This window comes from Panthera uncia, chromosome C2 (genome assembly GCF_023721935.1).
Source record: "Panthera uncia isolate 11264 chromosome C2, Puncia_PCG_1.0, whole genome shotgun sequence".
Lineage (NCBI taxonomy): Eukaryota > Metazoa > Chordata > Mammalia > Carnivora > Felidae > Panthera > Panthera uncia.
Window position 1 is genome coordinate 77002317 of NC_064810.1, and position 23262 is coordinate 77025578.

At 37.3% G+C, this 23262-nt stretch overlaps 1 long non-coding RNA gene across 1 annotated transcript in view; it reads left to right on the forward strand.

The window, feature by feature from the left end:
* The first annotated feature begins 2981 nt into the window (after positions 1 to 2981).
* The window catches only part of LOC125921092 (uncharacterized), a 41279-nt gene continuing 20998 nt past the window's right edge, over positions 2982 to 23262 (forward strand). Inside the window, exons 1-2 of the long non-coding RNA XR_007457296.1 lie at positions 2982 to 3222; positions 20250 to 20437. This is a non-coding gene — a long non-coding RNA (uncharacterized LOC125921092). The remainder of the gene's footprint in view (positions 3223 to 20249; positions 20438 to 23262) is intronic.

The window sequence follows — 23262 nt, forward strand, 5'->3', positions numbered from 1 at the left end:
TAAAACATTATCTTCCAACCCAGCTCTCAGGTGCCTACTGTGTCACATTTCTGCCCTATGACTTAGACTTCAAATCTGTCAATAGCTGAAATATAAGGAAGTACCTGTGAAATTTAGATATATAACTTCTTTTCACATGAACAGGCATTGAGAAAGAAAGTAACAAGGACTTAAAAACAAACAAAACAAAACAAAACAAAACTCTGGCCTCTGCAGAGGAGAAAAGGGTTTAAACTGTGGAAAACAAATTGTCCTGAGTCAAATATATTTTCGTTGGGGCAGGGGTTGGGTACATGAGGCAGTGTACCTCGTGTTTAATGCTCTTCAATCTGAAAACATCATGCTCTTCATACCCAGAACCCACTAGGCTCAGGAGTATCATAGACCAGGCACTAGAATCCAAATAACCTATCTTGAACCAAGGGCTGCTTCAACAAGATGTGCCACTCAAGGCAGCTCAAGCATTCTGGGATGAATTCCTCTTCTGTAAAATGGACATTTTAACAATTTCCCTGCTTTTCTTCAGGGATCCTGGGAAGATGATGTGACATGTGGATATAAAAACACCTTGATAAGTAAAATAGCAACACATATGTGTAATATATTTTTGTCATTTCTGTATTTCCAATTCTCACAGTCAGAAAGAGTCCCAGGTTATTGAACTCACCTTCTCTTCAGCATCTTTCAATAAAACAAAGGTCAAGTTTCCTCAAGGGAAAGAGGATTCTGGGAAGATGGTGGAGTAGAAGCATTAGGAACCTTCCTCTTTGTCTAGACAATAATTGCACTGGCAGAATTTATCTGATTTAACGATTTTGGAACTCTGGAGTCTACTGAAGGCTTTCAACTTCCAGAGAAGTCTTAGAAAACAAAGTGCAGTTCGTTTCCGTCAATTTTAACGTTCAGATAGTAACAGCTACCCATCCCACACCCTCAGCTCCATGACAGGGAACTGTGACCATGTTTCAAGAGCAGCTTCTACCAAAAGCCAGGATGAGCAAAAAGGGCTCTATCTTCCAATTATCTGAGATCTTTGCTGCTGATCAGTCAGACAAAGAGGTGGGTGACCTCTTCCTTACACTTCCTTCTATTGTTGGAAATCTCTTCCCCCTGGCTGAAGTGAATTTCTGGGGACTTAAAGGGCCAGTGTACTTTTTCTTCCTCCCTTCATTTTTCTCTTTTTCCTCTTTTGGAGGCTAGATATTAAAGACTAGGACATGCAAAAACAACTGCACATATAGAGAAAAATTAAAAAGTACGTGCCCAAGGGAAAACACAGATTCAGAATTCAAGGAATTCTCAATTAAATACCAGATTCAGAAAAGGACCGAGAAGACCATAAGTTTACATCTCATGCTAAACCTGGGCACAGAGAGAGTCTACATCAAACAAAACAAAAGCAAAAACAGGAAACCCAGGCGGGAGGGGTAGAATCTGATTTCCAGAGTTACCACCTTATTAGATTTGAATGTCCAATTTTCAACATGAAATCACAAGGCATATAAGGAAACAGAAAAATGTGTCATATTCAAAGGAAAATGAAATCAACAGAAACTATCTCTGAAAAAGACTTGATGGCAAATCTATTAGACGAAGACTTTAAAACACCTCTTTTAGTGTGGGAAATAAATTTAGAATTCTGTATGCTTACACCAACGGGTTAAAAGGCTTAGAGCAAAAGCTGCCACAGGGTGAAAATATCCAAGGCCAGTAAGACCAAGCATAGAGGCAGAAAGCAACCACTGCACCCAAGATTACCTAGTGAAAAGGGCTACCCTTGAGGCATCATGCTCCAGTAATCTTTAACTTTGGAGATAACAGTCACTTGGCTGTATCGCCCACAGAGAAACTCTTGTCTGTCTGGTATCAGGTGCCAATATATTATTGTGCTTTAATCTCAACTTCTAATGCCACTCGCACTCCAAACCTTTTGCTTCTTACACACACAAATTAATGGCCACTTTCTTATTGTTTTCTTCTGCACGTTCACCACATATGTAAAACCTTGAAAGCTCAATAAATACAGAGACAAAACCCCTGTTCAGGGCTCTTCTCTCCTCCTGGACATTAGCCCCTGTCATATTAAAAAAAAAAAACCTTTTTTTTAAGTTTATTTAGTGTTTTTCAGAGAGAGGACAGAGCACGAGAGGGGTAAGGCAGAGAGAGAAGGCAACACAGAATCCAAAGCAGGCTCCAGGCACCGAGCTGTCAGCACAGATTCTGATGTGGGGCTTGACCTCACTAATCGTGAGATCATGACCTAAGCCAAAGTCAGACGCTTAACCCACTGAGCCACCCAGGTGCCCCATAGCCTCTGCCATATTCAATTCTGCTTCCACTCTCTTGTTGGACAAGAGAGAACTCCAGACTCAAAGTCAGTGACATTTTAGAGATGTTCAAAGAACTAAAGGATGGTGTGGAGAAGGTAAGAAAATGGTGTATGAGCAAAATGGAAAAAAAAAAAAAAACTGAAAAGAAACCAAAAAGAAATTCTGAAGTTAAAAATATAATAACAAAAATGAAAATTTCACTGGACGGATTCAAAGACAGATATGAGCAGACAGAAGAAAGAATTATCAAATTTAAAGATAGGATAATTGATATTATTGAGTCTAAAGAACAGGAAAAAAAAAGATTAAAGAAAAGAGAACAGAGTCTAAAGGACATATGGGATACCAAGTGACCAACATACACATTTGGGAATCTTAGGATGAGAAACAGCAAAAGGGGTATCTGAAAAAAGAATGTTTAAAAACTTCCCAAAGTTGATGCAAGGCTCGAATGTAAACATACAAGAAGCTCAACAAACTACAAGGAAGATAAACTCAAAGAGATGCACACTGAGACACATTATAAACAACTATTTGAAAGACAAAGACAAAGAGAGAATCTTGAAAACAACAAGAAAGAAGACACTTGTCACATACAAGGAATTCTCAATTAAATACCAGACTTTTCATCAGAAACCTTGGAGGCTAGAAGACCGTGGGCCCATATATTCAAAGTGCTAACAGAAATAACTGTCAACCAAGAATCTTACATCTGTCGAAACTGTCCTTCAAAAGTGAGGGAGAAATAAGATATTCCCAAGTAAACAAAAGCTTAGGGAGTTCATTACAACTAGACCTGCTTGGCAAGAAACTCTCAAAGAAGTCATGTGAGGTGAAATGAAAGGACATTAGATAGTAACTATAAGCCATATGAAGAAAGATCTCAATAAAGGTAAATACTCGGACAATTATAAAAGCTAATATTATTGTACCAATAATTTGTAACTACTTTTTGTCTTCTACATCATTAAAGAGACTCATACTTTTTTTTTTTAATGGTTATTTTTGAGAGAGAAAGAGAGAGCATGAGTGGGGGAGGGGCAGAAAGAGAGGGAGGGGCAGAGAGAGAGGGAGAAAGCAGGTCTGAAGTAGGCTCTGTGCTGACAGCAGAGAGCCTGATGTGGGGCTCAAATTCACAAACCAAGCCATGAGATCATGACCTGAGCTGAAGTCGGACTCTTAACCAACTGAGCCACCCAGATACCCTGAGACTCATACATTTTTTAAAAAGTGAAGAGACTCTTGGATACTGTGAACAAACTGAGGGCTGTTGGGGTGTGGGGGAGAGGGGAAAGTGGGTGATGGGCATTGAGTGAGGAGGGCACCTGTTGGGATGAGCACTGGGTGTTGTATGGAAACTAATTTGACAATAAATTATATTTTAAAAGATTAAAAAAATAAAACAAATTATAACCTTTAAAAATAAGTAAATTAACTAATTAATTAAAAAGTATTAGTAGGAGTGTCTGGGTGGCTCAGTCAGTTAAGCATCCAAATCTTGATCTTAGCTCGGGCCTTAATCTCAGGATTGTGAGTTTGAGCCCCACAGTGGGCTCCGTGCTGGGTGTGGAGCTTACTTTAAAAAAAAAAAAAAAGTGTTAGTCTAAAAGCTAGTGTTACTGTAGGGGCACATGGGTCAGTTAAATGTCTGACTTCAGCTGAGGTCATGATCTCACAGTTTGTGGGTTCAAATCCCACATGGGGCTCTGTGCTGATAGCTCAGAGTCTGGAGCCTGCTTCGGATTCTGTGTCTCCCTTTCTCCCTCTTCCCCTCCCCTGCTTGCACTCTGTCTCTCTCTCAAAAATAGATAAACATTAAATTTTTTTAATAAATAAATAAATAAATAAATGCCAGTGCTATTATAGCTTCAGTGCCTAATTCCACATTGTCTTTTCTATACAATTTAAGAGACTAAAGAACATAAAAGAATTATTAGTTATGTTTTGGGGCATACAAAACATAAGGATGTAAGTTCGTGATGCCAATAACCAAACAGGGTGGGGACAGAACTGTAAGGAGCAGAGTTTTTGTATGTTATTGAAGTTAAACTGCTTATAGCAAATAAGAATGTTATAATTTTAGGATGTTACTGGTAATCTCCATGGTAACGACAAAGAGAATAGCTATTGAATACATGCAAAAGAAAATAAGAAATAAGCATAAACATTTTATTACACAAAACAATTAAAGGCAAAAGAAGTCAGCAATGAAGGAAATTAGGGGCAAAAGATATATAAGGCAGATAGAAAATTAATAGCAAAAGATACAAGTAAGTCCTTACTGATAACTATTACTTTAAATGCAAATGGATTCATTTCTCCAGTCAAAAGACAGAGATTATCAGAATGGATAAAAACACAGGTTGCAACTATATCCTCTCCATAAAACACTCAGTTTATTTCCAAAGACACAAATAAGTTGAAAGTAAAAGGATGAAAATAGATATTCCATGCAAATAGTAACCAAAAGAGAACAGAACTATACTACATAAGACTAATACTATATAAGATAAAATAGACTTTAAAACAAATGAAAAAAAAATATGAGACAAAGAAGGAGTTAATATATTAATAAAGGTTAAATAGAACAAGAAGATATAACAATTGTAACATTTATGCATTTAGTGACAGACCGTTAAAATATATGAATCAAAAACAGAATTGAAGGGGAAAATAGCAGATCTGTAATAATAGTTGAAGACTTCAATCCCCCACTCTCAATAATAGAACAATCAAACAAAAGATAAGTAAGAAAACAGAAGACTTAACACAATGAACTATTTCTAAGAGATATATACAGTACACTCTACCCAACATCAACAGCATGCACATTGTTACCAAGTGCAGAAGGGACGTTTTCCAGAAGAAACCATATGTTAGGCCACAAATAAAATCTTAATAGATTTTAAGAGATAGATAGACACATTTTTTACACCAACCACAACAGGATGAGGATAAAGTTAGACATGAATAATAGGGGGCATCTGGGTGGCTCAGATGACTGAGCATCCAACTTTTGATTTCAACCCAGGTCATGATACCAGGGTCATAGGATTGAGCCCTGCATAGGTTTCTGAGTATGGAGCCTGCTGAGGATTCTCTCTCTTTCTCTTCCTCTGCCCCTCTCCCCATCTCATGCCCTCTCTCTCTTAAAAAATAAATCATAATAATAAAAATAAAATAAAATAAGAAACGAATAACAGAAGTAAAACTGGAAAATTCACAAATTTGTGGAAATTAAACAAGAAACTCTTAAAGGGTCGAAGAAGAAATCACAAGGGAAATTAGAAAATACTTATAGATGAATGAAAATGAGAAAACAACATACCAAAACTTAGGGATCATAGTGAAAGCAGTGATAAGGGGAAATTTGTAGCTATGAACAATTACATTTAAAAAAAAGAAAAGAAAACTCAAATCAACAATCTAACCTTGCAAACTAAGGAACTAGAAAAAGAAGAATAAACTAAACCCAAAGTTAGAAATAGGAAGGAAATAATAAAGATGAGAATAAAGATAATGAAACAGAAAATTTTTAAGAATAGAGGAAAATCAATGAAGCCAAAGGCTGATTCTTTGAAAAGAAGAACCAAATTGACCAACTTAGCAAGCTAAACTAAGAAAAAAAGAGAGGAGATTCAATTTGTAAAATTAGAAATGAAAATGTGGATATTACTACCTTATCTACAGAAATAAAAAGAATTATAAAAGAGTACTATGGAAAATTATATACTAAAAAAATTAATAACCTAGATGAAATGGACAAAATCTAGAAACGCAAAATTCATCAAGATTAAATTATGGGAAAAATTAGAAAATATTAATAGACCTATAACCAGTAAGGAGATTGAATGAGTAATCAAAAGTCTCTCAGAGGCACCTGGGTGGCTCAGTTGGTTAACAAGCATCTGACTCTCAGTTTCAGCTCAGGTCATGATCTCACGGTTTTGTGAAATCCAGCCCTGGGTCAGGCTTTGTACTAATAGCAGGGAGTCTGCTTGGAATTCTCTCTCTCTCCCTCTCTGCCTCTCTGTCACTCTTTTTCTCTCTCTCTCCCTCTCAAAATAAATAAATAAACTTAAAAAGAAATCTCTCAACAAGAAAAAGCCCTAGACCTGAGGGCTTCACTGATGAATAGAGAAAGAATCTATCTCAACATGATAAAAACCACATGTGAAAAACCCACTGTGAACATCATACCCAATTGTGAAACACTGAAAGTTTTTCCTCTAAGATCAGGGACAAGGCAAGGATGTTCATTTTCACCATTTCTATTTACCATAGAACTGGAAGTTCTCACCAGAGCCAATTAGGCAAGAAAGGGAAATAAAGAAGTAAAATTATCTCTATTTGTAGAAGATATGGATCTTAGATGTAGAAATCCCTAACAATTCTATCAAATAAAAACCCCACAAACAAAAAGAAAAACAAATAAACAAAAACCTGTTAGAGTTAATAGATGAATTCAGTAAAGTAGCACGATACAAAGTCAACATGCAAAAGTTAGTTGCATTTCTATGTGCTAGCAATGAGCAACCTGAAATGGAAATGACAAAGACAAGTCCATTTAAATAGCATCAAAAATGTCCATCAAGTGATGAATAGATAAAGAAGTTGTGGTTTATATATACAATGGAATACTACTTGGCAATGAGAAAGAATGAAATATGGCCTTTTGTAGCAACGTGGATGGAACTGGAGAGTGTTATGCTAAGTGAAATAAGTCCTACAGAGAAAGACAGATACCATATGTTTTCACTCTTATGTGGATCCTGAGAAACTTAACAGAAGACCATGGGGGAGGGGAAGGGGGAAAAAAAAGTTAGAGAGGGAGGGAGGCAAACCATAAGAGACTCTTAAAAACTGAGAATAAACTAAGGGTTGATGGGGGGTGGGTGGGAGGGGAAAATGGTTTGTGGGCATTGAGGAGGGCACCTGTTGAGATGAGCACAGTGTGTTTATGGAAACCAATTTGACAATAAATTTCATATTTAAAAAAATAAAATAAAATAAAATAGCATCAAAAAGGGGATGCCTAGGTGGCTTAGTTGGTTAAGCATCTGACTTCACCTCATGTCATGATCTTGTGGTTCCTGGGTTCAAGCCCCATATCAGTCTCTGTGCTGACACCTCAGAGCCTCGAGCATGCTTCAGATTCTGTGTCTCCTTCTCTCTCTACTCCTCCCCTGCTCACACTCTGTCTCTCTCTCAAAAATAAATAAACATTTAAAAAATTTAAATAGCATCAAAAAGAGTAAAATACTTAGGAATTAGCCAAAAAGATAAAAGACTTATTAAAACTACAAAATGTTACTCAAATTGAGTAAGACATAAATAAATGGAAAGACATCTCGTTAATGAACTGTAATACTTAATATTGTTAAGACGTCAATAGTATCCAAAACAAGCTACAAATTCAATGCAATCTCTATCAAAATTCCGATAACCTTTTTTTTACGGAAATAGAAAAACCCATCCTAAAATTTATATGGAATCTAAAGAGATCCCCAAATAGCTAAAGCAATCTTGAAAAAGAAGAAAAAAAACTGGAGGATTCACACTTCTGATTTCAAAACTTAATACAAAGCACAATAATGAGTAGAGTGTGATATTGGCATAAAGAAAGACATATAGGCCAACAGAATAGAATATAGAGTCCAGAAATAAATTCTTGTGTTACGGTCAAATGATTTTTGACAAAGGTGCCAAGACCATTTAATGGGAAAAGGACAGTCTTTTCAACAACTGGTTCTGGATAGCCACATGCAAAAGAATGAAATTAGACCTTTTACCTGATAGATAAAAATGAGCTCAAAATGGATCAAAAACTTGAATGTAAGACCTAATGCTATAAAACTCTTAGATAAGAACATAGGTCAAAAACCTTACGACATTGGATTTGGTAATTTCTTGAATTTAACACCAAAGGCACAGGTAACAAAAGAAACAATAAACAAATTAGACTTCATGAAAATTTTTTTTAAATTATGCATCAAAGGATGATATCAACAGAGTAAAAAGGCAACCCAAAGAATGGGAGAAAATATTTGCAAATCATATATCCGATAAAGGGTTAATATCCGGAATAGAGAGAGAACTTTTAAAACTCAACAATAAACAAAAATCCAATTCAAAAATGGGCAAAGGACTTGAATACGCATTTATATAAAGAAGACAGAGAGATGATCAATAAGCACATGAAAAAATGCTCAATATCACTAATCATTAAGGAAATGGAAGTCAAGACTACATTGAGATACCACCTTACATCCATTACAATGGATACAATAAAAAAAAAAAAAAAGTATTGAAGAGGTAATGGAGAAACGAATCCTTGTGCTCCATTTTTGGGAAGGTATAATGATACAGCTGCTATGGGAAGCAACATGGTAATTCCTTAAAAAGTTAAAAATAGAATTAACGTATGATCCACAATTCCACTTCTGGGGATATACCTAAAAGAATTGAAAACAGAGTCTCCAAGCAATATATGTTTATGGCAGCGTTATTTACAATAGCTAAAATGTGGAAGCAACCCATGCACTTAATAAATGCTTCAGCAGATGAATGGATAAGCAAAAGGTGGTATATACATCATGGAATATTACTCAGCATTTAAAAGAAAGGAAATTCTGTGATATGCTACACCATGGATGAACCTTGAATATTATGGAAATTAATAAAACAGTCACAGAAAAATAAACCAGTCGCAGAAAAAATACTGTATGATTCCAGTTTTTTGAGGTACTTAGAATAGTTGAAGTTATAGAAATGGACAGTATAATTGTTTTTGCCAAGATCTGGAGAAAGGGGAGAATGGAGAGTTGTTGCTTAATGAGCATAGAGTTGCAGTTTTATAAGATGAAAAAGGTTACAGAGATAGATAGTGGTGAAGTTGTACAACATCATAAATGCATATAATACCACTGAAGTGCACGTTTAAAAGTGATTAAAATGATAAATGTTATATGGTGTATGTTTTACTACAATCTAAAAATGAATAGACTTCCAGGGAAGATGACAGATTAGGAGGACCCTAAACTTCCCCCATCCCATGGATAAAACTGGATAACACTCACATCAGTGTAAATAACCCAGAAAAATGACCCGAAGACTGGCAGAACAAACTCTCCATAGCTAAATGTAGCGAAGAGGCCACATCAAAGAGGGTAGGAAGGGTGGAGACATGGTCGGGAGCTAAACAGACCACAGAACTGTCCAAAGGAGGGAGGGACACCTTCAGCACGGAGAAGGGAAAGAAACTGACTCTCACACCAGGGAGCCCACATGAGAAAACAAATTCCCATAACATATGGCTTTGAAAACCAGAAGGACTACATATCACAGGTTCTTACAATCAGTGGGGCTTAGCACCTAGAACTTTAAAAATCAGTAGGCTCAGCTCTGGGAGAGCCAGGAGGGCGGAGTTCCTGCCCTTAAAGATACAGCACAACAAACGGCCCCACAGAGATACAACATAGAAGCAGCAATTTGAAAAATGCCTGGGGTATACAAGAGGGAGATTTATTTACTAAACTCAAAACATGTGCTAGAGGGACAGCAATCACTGGAAGACTTCTTCAAGAACAAAAGAGCTGGCAGGAACCATTTCCTTCCCCTGCCCACCCCCCCCACCCCACCCCCCCACCCCCGCCCAGCTAGACACAGGAATACCTATGGGAACCAACACAGTGCCAACACTCGCTCCCTAACTGAAGAGCACACTCCACCCCCACGTTTTCTGCAGACATGCCCTTTCCAGCTAGGTCTTGGCTCCAGATATCCTTCCAGAGCAGACACACACAAACCTTGCCAACATTGCAGGCCCAACCTCTGTGTTCCCCTTCAGACCTGTCCTCTCCAATACGCTCTTAGCTGGAGTTTGTCCAAAATGGTGCCATAAGCCTAGCAGTGTTCAAGCAACCCCAACAGGGAACAGCACTACTCCAAAGTGACTCCTGCCCTGGGGAAAAGGAGAAGATAACCACACACAGCAGTTTGCGGCCCAAGCAGTGGTCTGAGGACAGCCAGCTGGTCTGACTACAGGCCCCACCCACCAATGAAAACTTCTTAGAGGACAACACAGGGAGAGCACCCTGAAGTTTAGTGCTACCACATCTATGGCAAACGCCTGCTCTGAATCAACTCAAACCCAAGGTGGCCCCAGACTGGCAAACTCACAGTATGGGAACCAAACCTTACCCACAATAGTCAAGAAGAGCCACTGCAGATGACTGGACTGAAGGCAAAAGTGGTTCCGCCACAACAGCAGAGAGCACACAACACACACAGGAAACCCCTTGAAACACCAGGTTCTGGTTAACAGAGCATATTGCACTACAGGGCACTACCGGACCTCTTCTTCATAAGGTCACTATTTTCAACCACAGGAAACATAGCTGATTTTCCTAACGCATGGAAACAGACACAGAAAGTTAGACAAAATGAGGAGACAGAACAATATGTGGAATAGATTAAGGAACAGAACAAAATCACAGCAAGAGAGCTAAATGAAACAGAAACAAGTAATATGCCTGATAGAGAATTTAAAATATTTTTCATAAAGACACAGATTTTAGAAAAGATTGGAGGACCTCACTGAGACCCTTAACAGAGAGATCAAAAAAAAAAAAAAAAAGAAATCAGAGTTGAAGAACTCAATAACTGAAATTAAAAATACACTAATGAGGGGTGCCTGGGTGGCTCTGTCAGTTAAGCGTCCAATTTTGGCTCAGGTCATGAAAGCTCAGAGCCTGGAGCCTGCTTCAGATTCTGTGTCTCCCTCTCTCTCTTGTCCCCCTCCCTTTGCTCCCCCCCTCCATGCTCTGTCTCTAAAATAAATAAGCATTAAAAAAATTTTTTTAAATACACTAGTGACAATAAATAGTAGGCTGGAGGAGGCAAGAGAACAGATTAGTGACCTGGAAGAGTAATAGAAAGCAATCAAACTGAACAGGAGAGAGAAAAATATTAATAATAAATGAAAATATACTTAGAAAACTCAGCATCAAGCATAATAACAGTCATATTACAGAGATCCCTGAAGGAGAAGAGAGGAAAAAAAAGGGGCAGAAATCTTATTTGAAGAAGTAATAGCTGAAGACTTCCCAAATCTGGGGAAGGAAACAGAAATTCAGATCCAGGATGCACAGAAGGTCCTCAACGAAATCAAGTCAAGGAGGTCCACACAAACACATGTAGTAATTATAATGGCAAAAAGTAGTGATAAAGAAAATATTAAAAGCAGCGAGAAAAAAGAAAACAATTACGTACAAGGGAAACCCCCGTTAGACTATCAGCTGATTTTTCAACAGAAACTTTGCAGTCCAGAAAGGAGTAAAATATCTGAAGTGCTGAAAGAAAAGAACCTGCAACCAAGAATACTCTCTCCAGAAAGTCTATCATTCAGAGGAGAAGAGGAGATAGTTTCCTAGACAAACCAAAGTTGAAGGAATTCATCACCACTTAAAGCAGCCCTACAAGAAATGTCAGAGGGGATTCCTGGAGTAGAAAGGAAAGACCATAAGCAGGAGTAAGAACAGTACAAAGCACAAAAGCGGTAAAATTAAGTATATCTATAAAAATCAGTCAAGATATTCAAAAAATGAAAGGATGTAAAGTATGACACCAAGTATCCATAATGTAGCAAGGGAGTAGTAAAGAATAGGTCCAAACCTAAGCAACCATCAACTCAATGTAGACTGCTTATGCAGAATATGTTATTTACAAGCCTAATGATCACCACAAATCAAAACCCAGTAATAGATATACAAAAAGTAAAGAACAATTTAAGAAACAAAACAAATTCTTTACTAAGGACTTCAAAGTCCTAGCATGCTCTGGTTCCTTCTAACCTTTCTCATATCACACAAAAACATTTTTGTTTCCTATGTTCCAGCCATACTGGTCTTCTAGATGTTTTTCAAATAAGCCAAATTCCTTTTCATTTGGGAGTATTTGTATAGTCACTCTTCCTTTTCCTAAATCTTAGTACTGGCTCCTTCTCTTGTTTCCAGCCACAGCTCACATTTTACACCCTCACAGAGTTCCTTCCTGAACACACAATTTAAAATACACCCCGTTACTCTTTATCCCCTCACACCATTCGATTTTATTCACATCCAAACTATGTCATTCTTATACTTCCATGTCTGTTTGTTAATTGTTTACTCCCATAAGAACATAAATTCCATAGCAACAAGAATATTATTGTTGTTTCTTTACTAATAAATCCTCAACACATAAAATAGTGCCCAGCAACATAGTAAAAACTCCATACGTTTTTTTTTAATTTTGTTTTTAACGTTTATTTATTATTGAGAGACAGACACAGAGTGTGAGCAGGGGAGGGACAGAGAGAGAGAGGGAGACACAGAATCTGAAGCAGGCTCCACACTCTGAGCTGTCAGCACAGAGCCCGACATGGGGCTCAAACTCACAAACCGTGAGATCATGACCTGAGCCGAAACCGGACGCTCAACCGACTGAGCCACCCAGGCGCCCCTCCATACGTCTTTAATTGAACAAGTGAGGGAAGGAAGGCAGGAAGGCAGGCAGGAAGGAAGGAATATGAGTTTTAAATTTTGCCCTGAACTGTTTTACTGTTTTTACTCATAACACTTCTTGCACCAATTGTATGTTGTTGTTTTTTTCCCTCAAACTAACCAATTATGATACCAACTGGACATTCTACAGTTCAATTCAATCCTTATACAAAACTTTCTCCACTTCAGATTTCAGCCATATATATCAGCTCCTCAGGTTATCCACATTTCTGTCTGACTTGGCTACAAGTGTGAGGATTCTCATAACTCACCCTCCCCATTCTCCACAACATTTTATAATTTGCTAGAACAACTTATAAAACTCAGGAAAATGCTTTACTTATAATTACCAGTTCATTATAAAGGCTACAATTTAGAACAGCCAAGTAGAAGAGATACATAAGACAAAGTACTGGCGGGGGAGGGAGAGGCAGAGCTCCTGGCTCTTTTTAAGCACGCTACTCTCCCAACATCTTGATGTGCATACAACAGCCTAGAAGCCTTCTATCTTATTTTTGGAACATTTTTTCTTTAATTTTTTTTTAATGTTTATTTTTGAGAGACAGAGACACAGACAAAGTGCAAGCAAGGGAGGGCAGAGAGAGAGGGAGACACAGAATCTGAGCTGTCAGCACAGGGCCCGATGAGGGCCTAAAACCCACAAACTGTGGGATCATGACCCGAGCTAAAGTGGGACACTCAACCAACCAAGTCACCCAGGTGCCCCGTATTTTTGTAGAGCTCTATCTCCAGCCGCTCCCCACCCCCCCTACTCTTCCTGGAGTTTCATGGGTGAGTTTCATGGCTGAGAGTTCTGACCCTCTAGTCACTAGTTCTTTCCCCTGATCAGCTCCATCCTCTGGGTATCTAGGGGCTCTAAGTCATTTTATTAGTATAAACTCAGGTGTGATCCAAAGGGGCTTGTTGTGAATAGCAAAAGACACTTCTATCACTCAGGAAATTCCAAGGCTTTTAGGAGCTCTGTGCCAAGAACCAAGACAAAGGCCAAATGGAATAAAACCGTGGATTGTGAGTGACTTGCTCTGTGAGTGTTCCACAAGATGAGCAAACATTTCTAATAACTTTTAACTTGATAAATGAGTGATGTCTTGCAATAGGAATAGTACGTGATGCTGAACATCACATGATCACAACCGAGTCAATGGTTCTTCTCTCTCTCTCCTCCCTCCCACCCCGTTACGGGATTGTGAGTGATCGCCAATGCAATGTCACATTTCCATGAAATCCTCAAAAGGAAGCAAAGCAAGTGTCATTGGATAGGTTCCTTGTTAAAGTTTCATGAAAAGAAAAAGATTCCATTGAGCCAATAGATAGAAACGATTCATTAGTGATAGTGAAAGTCATGCTACACAATAACCCTCCTCTCATCTACCTCATGCTGGCCACAAAGGTTTTCAAAGGTAAGTGAAGGTTAATGTGTTTATTTTTCTTTTATATTTTGTATTTTCTTTATTATATTGTATTACATTACAGTATTGCAATCATTTTTATATGGATATTTTGGGGTTGTGAACAAATCATCTGAGTTTCCATTATTTCTTATGGGGAAATTCGCTTTGATATACAAGTGCTTTGGATTACAAACACTTTGGATTACAATTCTGGAACTAATTACACTTGCAAACCAAGGTTTTACTGTATATTTTTATATTATATCACAGCCCCTAAGAGTAAACTTAAATCCTGGTGTAGAAGAAGGGTCTATCGCTAAGGTAAAGACAAACTAGGGAAGAAGAATCACATGCCTCAAACCGGAAATTAAGGGTTGAGGGTTCTGGATTTCTCAATCCAGAAATTAAGGGTTGAGGAAGTGGGAGGTGAAGGGATGGAGGAGAGGGGTATAGGGTAAGGAAGAGTACAGATACGCTGCAAAAGAGGAAGCCTCCCTCTTTACAGTCTATGAGACAGGCATCAAGATGCATCAGAGATAGCTACTGGATTGTAGTGTTCAGACATGCATTCCCTGCAGATATTCCCAGGAGCTAGAGCGATAAGTACTCTTTTCAGGAACCTGAGAGGTTGTGCTCATTCATTGAGGCTGAAGGGTAGGTATGTCAGTGAGCTAGTTGGGTACAATCTAGGGTGACCAACTCGGCCCAATTTACCTGGAACTGTCCCACTTTTAAAATGGAAATTCTCCTGTCCCAGAAACCTCCTCAGGCCCGAGCAAACAAGGAAATTGAGAGTGTTTACAGGAAACCACCTGATGACATCTGTGTGATTACAGTGAGATAGGCCCAGGGGAAAGTGGCATACACAGAAACAGAATTGATGTGTCTTTAGCCTAGAGATTCTTGTACCTATGCCAACTCTTAACAATATGTGCCATAGGGAAAAAAAATGAATGGAGAAAGGAAAGAAAACGGAAATAATCTCAATGAAAAAGTATATCGTACTGGCACCAATGAGCCTCAATTCCTCTGAGTCGTTTTTCCAGCAATGAAGATAGAATTTTTGCCAATTCACCTGTCCCCTCACACTAAGCCCCTCTTGTGGTCAATTTCTTCATGGCTAAGAGATATCTACAAGACCACCTTCTCATATCACTAGAAAATGCATTTGATCAACTTCAACATATTTTCCAGAGTCAAAGATACAATAAAACAGGAAGTAGGAATAGATGGATATTCCATTTTGATTGCTGATCCTTTGTATGGGAGAGTTTCTCTCTTTTAGTAGCTTAGAAACATCTGTTTGTCTATGGTGTTCTGGGTCTTTTTTTTTTTTGGTTCATTGTGATAGGCACCACATATACATGGTGTCACATCCTTTGGATTGAGAAAATTGAAGAAAATTGTTACTTGTTTTATTTCTTCTCCACTGTTTAGTCTTTCTTTCTTCTAGCTTCTAGTAGTTGATGTGGGAGCTTACGGTTTAGTATTTCAATTTTGTTTGTTTGTTTGTTGTTGTTGTTGTTAACCATCTCTTTGAGTTTTTATTGTAATTACTGACTTATTTCTTTATTTTTTATTCCAACCATGTTTCACACATTTTTATTACCATGTTTTTAAAATTTCTAAAAAAATCTGTCTTGTTTTCAGGTGCTTTTGTTTGTTTTGTCTTTAAATAGATGAGACATCTTTTTGTTATTTCCAAAATATTCTATTTTCTCTTATCTCTCTGAGGAAATTATTCACAGTATTTTAATTGGTGTCTTCCATTATGTCTGTTTTTTTCAATTTCCTTTTTATTTGTTATTTTACTTATTTATTCAGTCTGTTTGTGAGAGATTTTTTTCACATATCTTTCGTTTTTTCTTATAATTATCTGTTTCCTCTGCCAAATTTTCTATTACTGTGAGAAAATTTTCTTGTTTTTATTACAGAACTCTTTGTATATAAAGGAGGTTAGCCTTATAGTTCAGCATGGCAACCATTTTCCTACCAATTAATCATTTGTCTTATTTGAGAACCTATATAAAAATTTAAATTTTGTATGATTAAGTTTAGTGATTGTTTATTTCAGAAGTTTTACTAATATTAAGGCAAGCCTTCTATAATCCAAGATTGTATTTTATAAAATAGTGCACTTGTTTCTAAAACATTTAGTATTTCTTTTACATTTATACCATTAGTCCATCTGGGACTAATTTTGGTATAAAAAGTAAAGGAAAGATTCTACTTCATTTTTTCCCCAAATAACTAGGTACTTGCCCCAACATTAATTGTGAGAAATTCACTGATGTGAAATACTACTGGTATCAGTTAGGGTTACATTTAGCTAAATATCTTAGAGACCTGATCAAAGTGATTGAATCAAGTAGATTTTTTCAGAAATCTACTTTTTAAATCAGAAATTTGAAGGTAAAAATCCTGGACTTGGTTTTGTAATGCCGTTAGATCCCAGGCTCTATTCTGCTCTTTATATCTTTATTCTAGTGGTTGCCTCATGTAATATAAGCCTGCACCATTCATCACATAAAATATTCAGGAAGAAAGAAAGAAAAATAGAGAGAAGAAGGAGAATAAAGAGAAGGTGAAGTATATTATGGATTTTATGAGTATCTTATGGATGATACTTCCTGTAAGAGAGGCTAGCAAATAAATTTTTAAAGCTATACGTATTGCTACACTAAAAAAATATTAGGCTTCCATTAAAAGAGAAAAGGAGAATGGATTTTGGATACACAACAGTGGTGGGTACTAAATTGTTACATGTGGACTTGATAAATCACCTAATGCATTTGATTGCGTATAAAATAATAATGCAGAATATTTTACAAAACCATTAGAGCATATGGAGATTAATTATCTATGTGAACTTGAAAATGAAGAAAATTAAGAAGCAAGGCAATTATTAACTTCAGGAAAAACAAAGAATTGTACTAAAACTCAAACATCATGGTTTACTCTTTATTTCAAATATAAACCTCGAGATGCCTAGGTGGCTTAGTCAGTTAAGGATCCTACTTTGTCTCAGGTCATGATCTCACAGCTTGTGGGTTTGAGTCCCACATTGGAGGCTCTGACAGCTCAGAGCCTGGAGCCTGCTTCAGATTCTGTGTATCCCTCTCTCTCTGACCCTTCCCCACTTGCACTCTGTCTCTTAAAAATGAGTAAACATTTGGGGCGCCTGGGTGGCTCTGTCGGTTAAGCGGCCGACTTCGGCTCAGGTCATGATCTCGCAGTCCGTGGGTTCGAGCCCCGCGTCGGGCTCTGTGCTGACAGCTCAGAGCCTGGAGCCTGTTTCAGATTCTGTGTCTCCCTCTCTCTGACCCTCCCCCATTAATGCTCTGTCTCTCTCTGTCTCAAAAATAAATAAACATTAAAAAAATTTAATAAAAAAATGAGTAAACATTTAAAAAAATTTAAAAAATAAACCTTGCTTTTATAATCAGAACAACATAATGGCAGCTGGGTGGCTCAGTCAGTTAATTGTCCAGCTCGTTTTCAGCTCAGGTCATGATCTCACAGTTTGTGAGTTCAAGCCCCACATCTGGCTCTGTACTGACAGCATGGATCCTGCTTGGGATTCTCTTTCTCCCTCTCACTCTCTGCCCTTCCCCCATTTGTGTTCATTCTCTCTGTCTATGTCTCTGTCTCTGTCTCTTTCTCTATCTTTCCAAAATAAATAAACATTAAAAAAAGAATTTTATAATCTTAACAATGTAAACACAGAAGTCTGACTTCAGCAGGGAAGAAAAACTATTTTAAATATAGCCTTTAAAGTTTCCTTTTTTCCATCCTTGTTCATCCCCTGAGCTCCAGGTTACATGTATCAAGGACCCCCTGAGACTAGTAACAAAAATAAATCACAGACTCTATGAGTTGAAGTGGACTTTATATCAATTAGGATAACTCACCAGCTTAATTTTTCTCTGCATTATCCCCAACAAGTGGTTACTTAGCTTCTGCTTGAACATCTTCACTGACAGGAAGCTCACTATTTCTCCAGACAGTCCATTCAATTCCTACACAGCTCTAATCACTGCCAATCATTCCCTATAATCAGGTCAAGGTCAGCCTACTCTAACTTTGTTGTATTCATTTTTCTACTCCCTAAAGTCATACAGAATTCCTCTTTCACGAGAAAGTAATCAGCTATTTTAATACTGTTGTCAAGATATCCACTCAAAATCCCCCCCATGTTAAATTCTTCTCCAGGTCCTCCAACCATTTTTAAATGATACGATTTCACATTCTAGTGACAATTGGGTATCTTCTTTTGGATGCGCTTCATCTGGTTAATGTCCCTCTTAAAATGATGCACCAGAACAGGACACATGATTGTCAGATTAAGTGGCAAAAAAAACAAAAACAAAAACAAAAACAAAAACAAAAACAAAAAAAAAAAAAGAAAGAAAAGAAAAAGTTTCTGAATTTTACATTATATTAGGAGGCATCATATAAGTTTCCTTTGGGGTCCTTTTGGCAAAAGATAAGACTGTTTGTGCTTAATAAAAACTTATGGAAAATTATGAATTCTATTCCCTAGGCCTTTACCAAACACCTCTGTCCCCATTCGCTATCCACAATACCGAAAAGGTTTTAAAGTCTAGGTGTGAAGTAAGAGAGAATGAGGTCTGGGTGAGCCAACCTCTCTTCCAGGAATCAAAGAAGAATTATAAACTAAGATTTTTTTAAAACCATCCTGAATATCAAATAACCCTAGGATGAGATCTTTTTCCAATACCCTGCCCTACCCACAAGGAGAACATGTCCCAATTTACTGGAGTCAAATGGCCAGACTGTTTCTGATCTGCAGTCTCTGTCAGTATTCTTTTCTTCACATCTACTAATTCCTCTTCCTTATATTCATTTAGAACACACTAATGGAAGTAGCCTGCCACGTGGCTTGCCTTTTTGCCACTTTTTCTCAGGAAATGTGATTAAAGAACTTGGAGTGGGCTGTTTTACACACAAATATTCAGACAGGCTCTTAGCAATAAATGGCTGTCGCTTCTATTATCTGTCTGGCTTTGAGTTCTATTATCTGTTGTGAATTGGTGCAGGGCTCTGTAAAACAGTTTTTAGGCAGCCTCATTACTCCCTTCCACACCTTCTGCTCCATCTGAGAGTGCTGCTGCTATGATTGCTGGGTAATGTTTGCCATTAGACAAGGCACATAAAAGAATCAAGCTATGACTAATTCGCTTGATGGCTGTGTGCCCTGTGTCATGCTCATTAACACTTCTCGACTCCGTTATTAGAGAGAATCACAGAGCAGATCTCAGCAGGCTCACATTTATACTATAGGATGCTTTATTTTTCCATCGGAGCCACATCCTTATCACTGACTTGTTCTGATCACCCTTACCTTCTACCCCAGGCCTATTCTAACCTGCCACACTTAACTGGGTCTTTCACTGAGTAAATAAATGCTTATGGGACTCTGTTGCCAATAGAGGGCTTTAGATTGTCAGGAAATGGGGGTCTATGCCCTCTAATGAATCATATACTCGTCTTTCTGCTGAAAAGTCATCAGAGATGCTCCTTGTGGAAATCCAAAGAGAAAATGATAACAACTTAAAATATTAAAGTATACCCAGCCTTTTTATAAGCATTATTTCCTATGAGGTTTACAACAACGCTTTATGGCAGGCTGCATAAATAGTACTCTATCATTAACTTTAACATTAGATTTTCTAACTCAGAAGAGATACTATATAAAAGAAAAGTAAGCCATCTACAATGCTGGGCAAAATATAAAGAAATAGTATTAGTTGTGTTTGACTTTCCCAAGCTTATTGATCAAAGCAGAGAGAAAGGGAGAGAGAGAGAGAGAATATTTTCCTTAGTACTGACTCACAGTGTTTTGAACCAAGACTATAGGGGCATCATACTTACCTACCTTAATCATTAACTCCAACTGTAAGTTTACATTGTAGCCATCACTAATGTTTATTGATATCTAGGTATCCTCTACCTCTGAGGACATGGAAAGCTGCACTAATCCATCTCCTGAAGTTGGACATAACCATGTGATTTGATTTCACCATGAAAGTTGAGTGGATGTGACAACTACAGTTTGCATGTGGAAGTATTTAACTGCAGATTCTTGAGACTATAGCTTGGCTTTTCCTTTGCCACAAGAATTATGGAAGTATGTATCCATATGGAGGTACCATAAGATCTAAGCAGCCTTAAATACCGAGTTAGCATGTTGGGGACAGTTGCCCTGGAGAAACACCTAGACTTTCAGTAGAATTTGAGCACTAGACAAAATTTTGCTATGCTAAATTACTAAGATTTTGGAGTTGTTACCGTAGCGTATCTTAGTCTATACTGACTGATGTAGTCTTCATTTGCTCTAGATGTATCCTAAAATTAAGCCATTTGTAGAAATGGAAAATAAATGCGACCTAGCCAAATGAAAAAAAAAAGTAACTGAAATTAAAGTCAAAAGTCCAATCCACTCTAAGACATGAACTCTACCAGGTACCATGCATTGGTTGTCAAAGTTTTTCACTGCACAAACATCAGATGAGGACAAGTGAATTCTGAAATCTAATTCATGCTTTATTTACCAAGCTGTGCATCATGGTTCAGAGCTGTGTCCACCCGCAGGTAGCTTTTTCCAAATCACACAAAAGTGCTTTATATGAAAGCTGAAACCCTGAACTCAGATCTCACATGTAGGATGACTTATGAGACATTATGCAACTTATCTAAAGCTTCCTTTTTTTTTATCTTTAAAATATGTACAAAAATCTTTACACTTTGATTGTTAAGAGATTTAAATTGAACAAGTTATGTAAAAATGTATACATAGTGTCCGCATAAACCAACGGCACTCAAGCCTGAATAACCAACTTTGATCATTTAAAGACTCCATCAGAAAAAGTGGAGGTAATCTAAATAAGTGGTTTGAGAAGCTTCACAAATGTGAGTTACATTGCACTTGGTCCAGTGTTATGATAATATGTGTGTCCAAGTGACAAAAACCTGGTTTGAACCAGTTTAGTAAAAAAAAAGAGAGTAGAAGGTAATCGGTTCCCATAAACTAAATAAGATTTGAATAAGAAAAGCAGGAGAAGAGGAGAGATGAAGCTTGACTTTAGAACAACTAGAATCAGGGACTTGAACATGACCATGCCTCTTTCTTTTCCTATGTTTGTTTTTTTCATTTTTGCTCTTTTTCTCTATTGTCACAGTCTTTCCTCTCACTGCAAACTGGATGTTCTGAAAAAGAAAACAGGGCTGCCAAAAGTTCTTGAGATTCCCACAAGAATACAACAACTAACACTTCCTCTCAATTACATTTCCAAAAAAATATAGAAATAATTCTGATTGCTTCATCACATCAAGGACCTACACTTAGACCAATAAACTGTTTCCAGGAAACAAAAGACTCCAACTGTTTTAACTTGAGTAATATGCCATTTTTGGACCAGTAAACACTATGGACAAAGATGGGATCAAGGTCATGGAAAGTCATAGTAGTCCCGTTTAAAATCAATTGGTTGGAATGGGGAAAAAAACAATTCCTAAAATAAACGAAAGGTATAGATTAGACAACACTATAGATGTCTTTTTTAGATAATATTTTAAGGTGAATCAGTTGGGGAAAGTGAGGATAACAAAAACAAATTCAACATTATGATGGGGGAAAGGAGAACCAATTATCTCTACCATGGGTCCAGTGGCAGAATTTAGCAATGTATTTCTATTTGAATAATTATCCAGAAAGACAGATTTCCTGAGGCAGCTGGATGTTTTCCCATCCATTACCTCTCCTATCACAGGGTTACCATTCACTCATCAAGAGACTTGGGTAAAGAAATCATCTAACTACATTTTCCTGGAATTCCCTTTGTTATGTGACTATACATTAGTGTTTGCCAATAAGAAAAATTCACATGACATTTTGGTAGGCAGAAATGATTTGAGAAATCAGCGTGGCCACACCAGTGGCCAGAGGTAAGTTACATAGTTGATTGAGAGTTTTATGAAACTCAAGAGTTGCAGCAATTTCCTGGTGAACTTTTTATAACTACTTTACTTTAGAATTTCAAGATGTTTCTCTGATATTTTGACTGCACCCTTCTTAATCTTCCCTTTCTCAGTTAATCCTTAATTCCTACATTAAAATAGTATTACATATTCTATATAGAATCCAATATTTTACATATTCTATATCCTACATAGAATGCAATACTCTATATATTTTATATTCTATATAAAATATTATTCCTGCATTACTTAGAATAACTGTGTTTTCCTTTCCTAACAAATTGTGGTACAGGTGGAGATCTAGTTAAATAAAAGCAAAGAGATTCTAGCCTGGTTGGTTATAAAGTACCTTCAAAGATCAAGAATCAGGGTGGATTGGGTAAAGAAAAAGATAAAAAAGGGGCACCTAGGTGGTTCAGTTGGTTAAACATCCAACTTTGGCTCTGGTCATGACCTCGTGATTCATAAGTTCCATCCCTACACTGGGCTCTGTGCTGACAGCTCAGAGTCTGGAGCCTGCTTCAGACTCTGTGTCTCTCTCTCTGCCCCTCCCCTGCTGGTGCTCTGTCACTCTCTTTCTCTCTCTCTCAAAAATAAATATTTTTTTAAAAAGAAAAGAAAAAGACAAATAAGAAAGAGAATCCATGCATTTATTGCCCAATAAAATAATATAGCAAATCCCAAGGTCCAACATGAGAGGACATACTTCCCCATAAAATACCCAAGAGTAATTTTTCCTTGTGTTACAAAGAGTAAGTGGGACAATTGGTAATTGTAAGATGAAATAATATTGTATCAACTTCAATTTCTTGATTTTGATCATTGTACTGTGGTCAGGTAAAGAATATTCCTATTCTTTGACACACTGAAGTTGTCATGTTTTGCAACTTACTCTCAAGTGATTCAAAGAAATCAGATGGCATTTAAAAAAATGAAAGAAAAGTAAACTGGAATTCCCAACCTTACCTAGCAGAA